Source organism: Hylobates moloch, unplaced genomic scaffold, assembly GCF_009828535.3.
Source record: "Hylobates moloch isolate HMO894 unplaced genomic scaffold, HMol_V3 SCAFFOLD_14, whole genome shotgun sequence".
NCBI lineage: Eukaryota > Metazoa > Chordata > Mammalia > Primates > Hylobatidae > Hylobates > Hylobates moloch.
Window position 1 is genome coordinate 97,950,843 of NW_026652289.1, and position 11,340 is coordinate 97,962,182.

An 11,340-nucleotide genomic window follows, 5' to 3' on the forward strand; every position below is an offset into this window, starting at 1 on the left:
CCAAAAGCAATCTGGAAAACTGTTTGCCTAATATCTCTCTTTCAATTAACTTGCCTTAAGTATTAATTAAACTTAGGCAAGACGAAATTAAGCTACATAAGTATATTTGTTTTGGAATCGCCTTAATCATAAGTGTCCATAAAATCATGAGGTTTATTGTACAGGTTATATTTTTCAAAATACACATTAAAAGAAATACTTGTCTATTAACATAAATACTTGGCATGTACTACCTAAAATCACATTGGGAAATGTGGCTTTTATCCTCTGTCATAGTTAAATCCTTTCCTCTACCTTTCAAAACTCCACCCTAACTGAGGTAATTCCCCATATCCCAGCACTCTTAGTTAATGATCCTTTCTTTCAATTAACCAAGAAAATCAAGTCTCTCACACATGAACTTCCTCATTACTTCAACATTCTATCACTTTTTCTTATTTTTAAGATTATTTTCTTCTGAGATATCCATACTAGTCTCCTCCGATAACATGTTTATCTTTATTCCAGATTTCATCTTCTATCAACTCAATTACTTCCTTTATTAATACTTATTTTGTCTTCAACTGATTTCTCTTCTTTGGTCCCTTTGCCTTTGTTTACATATATTTAGTTTAAAAATATTTATTATCTGCTACATGTAACAGACTGTGGAAGGATTCTAGGGATATGGACAAGAAGGACAAAGAAAGTCACAAACCTCAAGGAGCTTACTGGTGTCTAAGGAGACAGGCCTGCCCTGAATCATCCCATAGTGTGATAGGTGGTATGTTAATGTAAATGCAAGAGTGTCCAGGGAGGGAGCACAATTAGAGCTCGAAGCCAAAATTGGGAAGGATTTCCCCCACAGGAGGGAATAAAACTTCATTTTATTGTACTTCTCAGATAACGTGTTTATTTACAAATTCAAGCTTTGCGGCAACCTTGCCTCGAGCAAATCTATAGGCACCATTTTTTCCAACAGTATGTGCTCACTTCATGTCTCCATGTCACATTTTGGTAATTTTCATAATATTTCAAACTTTGTCTTTTTTATTATATCCGTTGTGGTGGTCTGTGATCGTAAATATCACTCCTGTAATTGTTTTGGGGTGCCACAAATTATGCCCATATAAGATGGCACACTTAATTGGTAAATTAAGTTTTTGTTCTGACTGTTGCACCAACTGTCCATTCCCCTATCTCCTCTCTCCCTCTCCTCAGTCTTCTCTGTTCCCTGAAACAAAACACTATTAAAATTAGGTCAATTAATAATCCTATAATGGCCTCTAAGTGTTCAAGTGAAAGGAAGAGTTGCACTTTTCTCACTTCAAATCAAAGCCAAAAATGATTACGCTTAGTGAGGAAGACATGTTGAAAGTCAAGACAGGTCTAGAGCTGGGCCTTTTGCACCAAACCGTTAGCTAAATTGTGAATGCAAAGGAAAAGTTCTTGACGGAAACTGAAAGTGCTACTACAGTGAATACGTGAATGATCAGAGACCGAAACAATTGCTGATATGCAGAAAGTTTCAATGGTCAGGAAAGATGATCAAACCAGCCACAACATTCCCTTAAGTCAAACATTAATCCAGAGCAGCACTCTAACTCTCTTCAATTTTATGAAGGTTAAAAGAAGTGAGGAAGCTGCAGTGGAAAAGCTGGAAGCTAGCTGAGTTCATGAGATTGAAGGAAAGAAGCCTCCTCCATAACATGAAAATGCAAGATGAAGCAGCAAGTGCTGATGGAGAAGCTACAGAAAGTTATCTAGAAGCTCTAAGCTCAGATAATTAATGAAGGTGGCTACACTAAACAACAGATTTTCAATGCAGATGAAACACCTTTTTATTGGAAGAAGATGCCATCTAGGACTTTGCTAGCTAGAATGGAGAAGTCAATGCCTGGCTTCAAAGCTTCAAAAGACAGGCTGACTCTCTTGTTAGGGGCTAATGCGCTGGTGACTTTAAGTTGAGGCCTATGCTCATTTATCATTCTAACAATTCTAGGGGCCTTAAGAATAATGCCTGTGCTCTGTATATGGAACCAGAAAGCCTGGATGACAAAACATCTATTTACAGAATAGTTTACTGAGTATTTTATGCTCATCGTTGAGATCTACTGCTCAGAAAAAAAAAAAAAAAAGACTTTCAAAACAATGCTGTTCATTGACAATGCACCAAGTCAACCAAGAGCGCTGAGATGCACAAGAGATTAATGCTGTTTTCATGCTTGCTAACATAATATCCATTCTACAGCCCATGCACCAAACAGTAATTTTGACTTTCAACTCTTATTATTTAAGCTACACATTTTGTGAAGTTATAGCTGCCACAGGTAGAGATTCCTCTGATATACCTGAACAAAGTCAATTGAAAACTTTCTGGAAAGGATTCACCACTTTAGATGCCTTGAGAACATTTGTGATTCATAGCAGGAGGTCAAAATATCAACATCAACATTAACAGGAGTTGAGAAGAAGTTGATTCCAACCCTCATAGATGACTTGGAGAGATTCAAAATTCCAGTGGAGGAAGTAACTGCAGACGTGGTAGAAATAGCAAGAGAACTAGAATTAAAAGTAGTCTGAAGAGGGACTGAATTGCTACAAGCTCTTGATAAAATGTAAATGGACGATAAACTGCTTCTTATGAATGGGCAAAGAAAGTGGTTTCTTGAGATGGAATCTACTCCTGGTGAAGATGCTATGAACATAGTTGAAATGAAAACAAAACATTCAGAATATTATATAAACTTAGTTGGTAAAGTAGCAGGGTATAAAAGGATTGACTCCAATTTTGGAAAAAGTTCTACTGTGGGTAAAATGCTATCAGACAGCATCGCATGCTACAGAGTAATCTTTCACAAAAGGTCTGAGCACAGTGACATAGGCCTGTAATCCCAGCTACTTGAGAGGCTGAGAGGTGTGAGGATCACCTGAGGCCAAGAGTTTGAGACCAGCCTGGACAACACAGTGAGACTCCTTTTAAAAAAAACAAAAAAAGCTTTCAAGAAAGAAAGAGTCAATCAATGCAGCAAACTTCATTATTGTCATATTTTAAGAAATTGCCAAAACCACCTCCAAACTCCAGCAAACAACCACCCTAATCAATTAGCAGTCATCAACATAGAGACAAGAACCTCCTCCAGCAAAAAGTACAACTTGCAGAAGGCTCAGATGATCATTTGCACTTTTCAGCAATAAAGGATTTTTAATCACAGTATGCACGTTGTTACTTTAGATATTATATTATTGTATACTTAATAGGCTTTGATATGCACTGGGAATCCAAAACAAATTGTGTGACTTGCTTTACTGCAATATTCACTTTATTAGGCTTGGAATCAAACCTACAATAGAACCCACAATATCTCCAAGATATGCCTGTAACGCCTAAGTTTAAATCACAAATCTTATACATTTGCTGGTTTTGTGACCCAACGAGCTTATTTTGTCATCCATGAAAGGGGATCAATTATCTATTGCACCCGGCTGTAACGAGTAAGGAGAGACCATGTACCAGTGGGTCAGGCCCTCCAGTCAGTGAGCCGAGTTTCAAATGCCAACTCTACCAATCTATGTCCTTGGGAAGGTTACTTTACAACTCTGGGTTGGATTTTTATCAATAAAATGAGGATAAATAATAATATCCATCTAATAGGGTTGATGTGAGTAAATAATCCTTGGAAATCATTAATTAGTAAGCATTCAATAAATATTAGACTCTATTATCCAAAGGCTTTTCAAATCTCAAAATCTGTATGTAAATCCTGCTAAGTAAACAATATTAAGATAAATGAAATTCTTGTCACTTATAATTCTTCATTCTATCATTCATAACTTACAGTAGATTCCCTCTATTAAGTGAATTAAGTAGGAGAGATAAAGATAAAACTTCAAAAGTATCAAATTGGCAAAGTAAAATACTTTAAATTTAAAAAACAATTTGATTTTTTCAAAAATCTACCACATTCTCATCCAATATGAGTTGAATTGAGCCTATCCATTTATATGTTGAAGCCCTAACTCGGAGTGCCTCCAAGTATGATCTTTTTTGGACATCGGCTCATTGTGGATATAATTAATTAAGTGAGGATGAGGTAATACTGGATTGGGGTGAGCTTCTAATCCAATCTGACTGGCTGTCATATAAAACAAGGAAATGTGCAGAGAGACACACACACAGAGAAAGTCAAGTAAAGGTGAAGGCAGAGGTTGGGGTGACTTCTACAGGCCAAGGAACACCCAAAGATTGACAGCAAACCACCAGAAGCTAAGTGAGACATGGGACAGAATCTTCATCTCAGCCTCAGAAGGAACCAACCCTGCTGACACTGTAATTTCAGACCTCCACCCTCCAGAACTGTGAGACAACACATTTCTGTTGTGTAAGTCACTCAGTGTGTGGTACTTTATTATACATTCCTAGAAAAGTAATACAGCATTCGACAGACTTTGTTTCTTTTGAGTCAGAATGTAGATCTCAGTAACACATGTAACAATTCCTGAAACATGTATTTAAATTTTAGTCTGAATCACACAATTGGTCATATACCAAAATCTATTCCCTACCTCTTTGTGTAATAAATCTCCTTTCCATCTACATTATCAGCTCCTTGAGAAAAGAATATATTCATTTATTAATTCAATAATTAGTATCTAGTAAAGCCCTACTAAATGAAAGATGAAAAAACACAAGTTCCTGCCCTCTAGGAATTCACAACCTGTAAGTCAAATCCTAAGTATGTAAAGAACCAACATAAAGTGGGTTGGTGGAAGTATTTCCGAGGCACAACAGCAAACCAAGTTTCATTCCCATGGTTGTCAACAGGTCATCCCTTACATTTTGGCTTCTAGTGTAAAAATCCTGTGTTCTTCCAAGGACTAGTTATCTTCTTCCTTGGCCCTGACATCTACTTCCCTTCTTGCAGTTTCAGCACAAATTGACATTGGAAGTCAGTCCACTGTAATTATAACTATCCTTTTTTCCTCCCAGAATAAGCAAATGGCAGGCCCTTCCATAGGCAGGAATATAGGCCTATATGGACAAGGCCTATTTGGAGAAGCCTCCCTAATGCCCACGATTCTAGTGTTTTCTGACTTTGTCCTACCAACCAGGAACACCTGCCAGGGAAGACTTTAAACTCATCTTTTGCACTAAAGGATTCTAGCAGAAGCTAGGCCAAAACAGACTTTCATCAGCAAGGCTATGAATGCAGAATCCCAAGGTGGTTTGGAAAAAGTGGTAGAGGAAGTACAGGATTTGAGGCTCATAACCTGAAGGAACCGTAGCCTTTGTAGCCTCTGTGAACATCTTTGTGGATTTTCTGTCATGAGCCAAGATAAGCCCACCTCTGTTTCATAGTCCCTATCTCACCACTTGATTATTCAAAATTTTCTCTAGTCCTGGCTCTTCCTACTTTCCCTTATTCCTAAACACATCCTACCTTCTGTCTTCACTGTCCTTGCCTCTTTTCTCAGTGTTAAGGCACACAGTGTTGTATACTCAATTCAACAAGTGTTTACTGAATGCCAGCTGTGTTATAGACCTTGGGCTGGTGGCTTTCCCATGCATTTTCTCAAGTAATCCACACACCTACCATTACTGTTATTGGGAAAAGAAGGCTCAGGAAATCTAAATCCCCTGGCTACGATTACATCCCTAGGATTACATCCCTAGATTTGTATGACCTCAAAGCCCATCCCACTTCTTAAAGGCCTTGAAAGTGAGAATTCATAATGATGACATCATCATCCGTTTACAGTTCCATACAGACAAGCCAGTCCACCTGTTTCTTTAAAGAAAATGAAACAAAACAAAACAAACACAACCTAAATTCAACCACAGGGGTGGTTAGGATGCCAAATCACTCCTAGACTCAAGACTCTTTAGTCTAAGAGTCTTAATCTATAAAACCTATTCATTATATATGTGGAAGTGTATGCATGGGCCAGAATGTTTTCAAAGCATCAGAACTTAATACAAAAACACTAAAAAGCTCATCGTAACACTAGTGTCAAGGAAAACGACTCATAATACACAATGTGAGATTTCCACATTGGGGTGATTGCAATGCAGTTTATGACATAAGAGGTAGCAGAGGGAGACAGGAGAGGGCTTGCCTGAACCTACAGGCCAACAAAAACCAGGCAATATGTGGCACTATGGCACTTTCTAAAACATCCTGGCCTCTGCTTATTCTAAGAAAAAAAAAAATCCCTGGCAAAGGGGATCCGTCTTCTCTGCTTGATTTCTACTGACCAAAGAAGTCACCGTCCAGTGATATAAAGAAATTCTGTCCTTAGGGCATAAATAAATATCCAACACCTACAGTTCATGGGTGTATAAGAGCCTGAGAGGCCTGGAATCGATCCGACCCATTTTAACTAGCAAGAAACTACCGGGTAATACCTTGTTTGTATTTCTTGGAGGAGGGACACAAAAAACACTTATTTCATTCCACACAATAATTCACCACAATCAGAGAGAGCACAGCAAGGGCAATACCATCTCCCAGCTGCTGATTACATCAAAGGCTTGCAGCACAAATTCAATTTTATGATGTTAATCTCAGCCTGCCACTCAGAAATTTTCTCTGAGGGATATGATTTTTCTCTGGATTTCATTTTAAGAATGATTTTCTTCATCCACAATCAATAAAGATATGTTTTCATCAAAAGACTCTATCTTGGCAGAATTCAATTGGCTATTTCAACCCCTTTTGGTGACACAATATTAATTAAAATAGTTTATGTTGCACCTCAACTGGAAAAAGAGGCAGTGAAAATAGGAGCTGCTCAGAACACATGTTCTATATACATCAACATGGAAGGCAGAAAATAATTTTCTCCTTCCCCAGGCGACAGCTATTAGCTATTCAAGAGAGTTGCTCTAACTTGGTTTATCTCTGTGATCTCACTGGAAAAAAGAACGAAGTCCTTCCTGTTTATATATTTTTTTTGTTCAATAGGAAATCAAAATGCATATAAAGGAGATACTTTAAATGCTTACATCCCAGTTCCTCACAAGAGGAGAAATAATTATCTGTGCTCCTGTGTGGCATAACGGGTTATTAGGGATCACATTCATTATTTCCCTTAACTAAAAATTGATGATGCTATTACAAATTCTTTTTATTTTCAATTTTAAATAATAATTACAGCTAAATACATTGTATTTCTCAAAAGCAGGCACATAGATTCTCAAAAGCGGGCATACAGAATTAGCACATGGTTTTGCACATTTAAGAAAGAGGAGAAAACTATGCAACGCATTACAGAAAAGAAAGCAATTTTGTTTTAACAGTGGTTTGGGAAGTGGCAGTTAATTAATTTAACAAAGATTTGTGAAGCACCTACTGTGTTCTTGACTCTGTTCTCCTCTTGAGAATGAGATGAAGGCCCCACTTCCTGTCCCATGATGCTAACAGAGCATGGTGCCTCCATTACCGCAGAGAGAGAAGGGCTAGGCCTGGTTCCTATAAAGCAGATAGACAGCGCAGCAGAGGCTGCACTTAACCCTGCTGGGAGGAGATCAAGAAGAGTTTCTCCAAGGAAGTCCAATTACTGAAACATTCAGCTGGTAATTTACATATCCAGTCTAAAAAAGTGGGGGCAGCATAGCTCAGTCTCTAATAGAAAAGGTAGTCTCTATCAACCACACCATCTCACTTCCCCATTCTGAAATTCATTATTCCTCTTAACATAAGAAAGTGGTAACAAAGAAAGTAGGCGTACTGATACCCTAAGGAGAATAAGGATTGCACAGGACTTTGTGTTCTAATTTATACCAAAGCAACCTAAAAATCATATCGGCTTTCTGGGCTAATATGATTTGGCTTCACCCCCACCCAAATCTCATCTTGTAGTTCCCATAATCCCCACATATGGTGGGAGAGACCCAGTTGGAGGTAATTGAATCATGGGGATGGTTTCCCCCATGCTGTTCTCGTGATAGTAACGTCTCGCGAGATCTGATGGTTTCATAACGGGCCTCGCCCTTTGCTCAGCACTCATTCTCTCTCCTGCCACCCTGTGAAGAGGTGCCTTCCGCCATGATTGTAAGTTTCCTGAGGCCTCCCGAGCCACGTGGAAATGTGAGTCAGTTAAACGTCTTTTCTTTATAAATTACCCAGTCTTAGAGCAGTGTCCTTAGAGCAGTATGAGAAAGGACTAATACATGGGCCCTCACAACTCACTGCCGACTCACAAGCAACAAAATGTCAATTAACCAAAAGGTTGATTGGTTCAGTAAATTACATCTCCCTCATCCTGTACTTGCTTATTGTTTTAAACACTTATTGTGTAGGGCTTTACATTTCTCCTAGTTAAATTTCAACTTGTTAAAAAAAAAGAGAACGAGAGAGTAAAAGTCAGTGTCAAAGTAAACAATTGCTACCATTTACTGACTATATGTTAAGTTGTAGACACTGTGCTGCTTAGATTATGTTCACTGCTTCATGCGGTCCTCATAATATCAATATGCATTATTATCACTATTCCAAACATGAATAAAATGAGTCTTGGAGAACATAAGTAACATGCCTAAGGTCAGAGCTAGGAAACAAACAGATCCATCAGTCTAAGAAAAACTCACAGTCTTAATCACTGCACTGCACTGGTTAGGTGGGGCAGAGGTGGTGATCAGCATGTGAGGACAGCCTCTGGAAATGACAGCAAATTCTGGAATCAGTGTTCCCCTAGAGCAATGATATCTAGCTCTGTAAATGAAAATTTGCATTTTTTTAGAAAAGTTCAAAGGGGCCCAAATGTCTTTTCAGACCAAAGATAGCCCTCTCATTTTGAAGATAAACATGACACATGTAAATTAAGAAACTCCTGGGTCCCCAAGGTTAATTAGGAAGAGGACTTGCAAGGACTTCAAAGCTGACCTGGGTCTAGACCTCAGTGCACAGATAGATAATTTTAGTCCAGGTCTCCACCACATCTGCCTGCTTCCAATTCAGCCTAGAGAAGAACTGAATCTACAAAGCTTAACAACTGCGAAAAAATAACCATACATACAGAAAAGGCCTCCAGAAAGGTACCTTTTATGATATAGTGATAGAATTATTCCTAAACGGCCAGGCACGGTGGCTCATGCCTGTAATCCCAAAACTTTGGGAGGCCGAGGCAGGTGGATCAGTTGAGGTCATGAGTTCGAGACCAGCCTGGTCAACATGGTGAAACCCCATCCCTGCTAAAAATACAAAGATTAGCCGGCCATGGTGGCAGGCACCTGTAACTCCAGCTACTGGAGAGGCTGAGGCAGGAGAATCACTTGAGCCCAGGGACCAGAGGTTGCAGTGAGCCGAGATAGTACCACTGCACTCCTACCTGGGAGACAGAGTGAGACTCCATCTCAACAACAACAAAAATTAAAAATTAAAAAAAAGAATTATTCATAAAGGATGCCCCCTATTGTGAGGAACATTATTACTAACATTATTAGTATTAAATAACAGAAATTTTGAGTATATGAATTGTCAAGCTACAAAGATATCTGAATGCAACAAACTTGAAATCTTAAAATCTTACTGACACCATTATTTTCAAGGTTCCTTTAAGTTATTTCACAAGTCAAATGCACTCTTCCATTCCAGCAGGCATGTATAAACTAGAACGTCAGATTTCTAAAACATTCAGTTCATTGGGTAGAGACCGTTAATGGAAGATTTCACACACAGGGAGAAACTTAAGAGTTCTCTCTCTCTCTCTCTCTCTCTCTTTTGAGACAGGGTCTTGCTCCATCACCCACCCTGGAGTACAGTGAAGCATGCAATCATGGCTTACTGCAATCTCCACCTCTCAGGCTCAAGTCATCCTACTCCTTCAGGCTCCCTAGTAGCTGGGATTACGGAATGACGCACACCACCACATCCAGCTGATTCTTGTAGAGATGAAGTTTTGCTATGTTGCCCAGGCTGGTCTGGAACTCCTGAGCTCAAGCGATCCACTCACCTTGGCCTCCAAAGTGTTTGAATTACAGGCATGAGCCACAGCGCCCAGCCTAGTTAATGTTTTCTTGACAAAATACTTACAATTTTAAAATATCTTTTCCAAAAGAAGTGAAAGCATTGGAACTCGATATAAAATATTAATTTTTAGGTTAAAAAAACACCTTACTAGACACCTTCAAGGGCAGTTTCCCTTTCTCCTACAGCCTTTTACATTCTTTACAGAAAACTCTACTGGCACATTTTAATATTGAAGAAATTAAAAAAAGACAAAGGAACAAGTGATGTTTACAAAAAAAAAAAAAGCTGCACAAGACCAACTTAACCACAAGTATTTGCATGACAGAAGTGGTCGCTTTCCTTTTAACTGGTTTGTAAGTGGTGAGAGCTGAACAGGGAAGAAAGGAATGGCGCTTTGGCAGTGACAATGGGAAGGGTTGGAGGAAAACACTTCAGGTAAAAAGATCCCCAACAGGTGACCTAGTCTCCAATCGTCGACCTTGAACTCATTTAGCACAAAACGAGGGGAGGGGGGGCGGGGGAAGACAAACGTACCATACACCTACGTTTTGTTAACAGAACGTCGTTAACTGTATTGAAATGGATGCAAAAATGCTTTAATAAGTGAGGAAGATGGTATAAGGAAGCACCAGTCTCCAAAAGGAAGTATTCCCAGTGCATCACCTTTTCCAGATTTTGTCAGCACAGACGGTCTCCCCTTTATCTTCCTGCCTCTCATCCAACCTTACAAGTGGCAAAAGTCTCGTCCCCGCAGTGTTTATTGCCGACTCAGCCCAAGTGGCAGAGCAAGGAAGGTTTCGCTAGCCCCCGTCCCCACAGCCCCAAGCTGTCACACCCCAGCAGGCTTAGGCCCACCCGGTCGTTTTCCCTGCCCCTGAACTCAGCTTTAAAATTAATTCGACCTAAAATTAAAGTTTTAAAAAATAAATACATAAATAAAATCAATTCAATCGATTCCGTTCCATAGAAATCTAATTCCCAAGTTCCAAAAAATTATCCTAATAGGGAAAGGCAGGTCCCTAAAAGTATCTGGGGTAGACTCCTCCCAGGAGTACAGGTAGGGATACTGCGAGATGAGCGGCTTTGTTCACTCCTGATGCCACATCTGGAAAATAGTTTGAAGAGGGACTTTTCCAATTTCCAAGTGCAAGAACTCAGAGCAAAAGTAAGGGGTTAGAGGACGCTGCGCACGCCCACCCTCTTTCCCCGCCCAGCTGTATCCACGCGCGGGCCGTCCCCTCCTGCGCCGGGCTCTGAGGGCAGGAAGGCGTGCGGCTGCACCAGCCAGGGGCAGACGAAGACCCCCAGCCCGGGACCCGGCAGCCCGACCTGAGCTCTGGGGGTGCCCGCCTTACCTGAGCCGTGGGGCGGAGGAGCGGCAGAGGCCAGG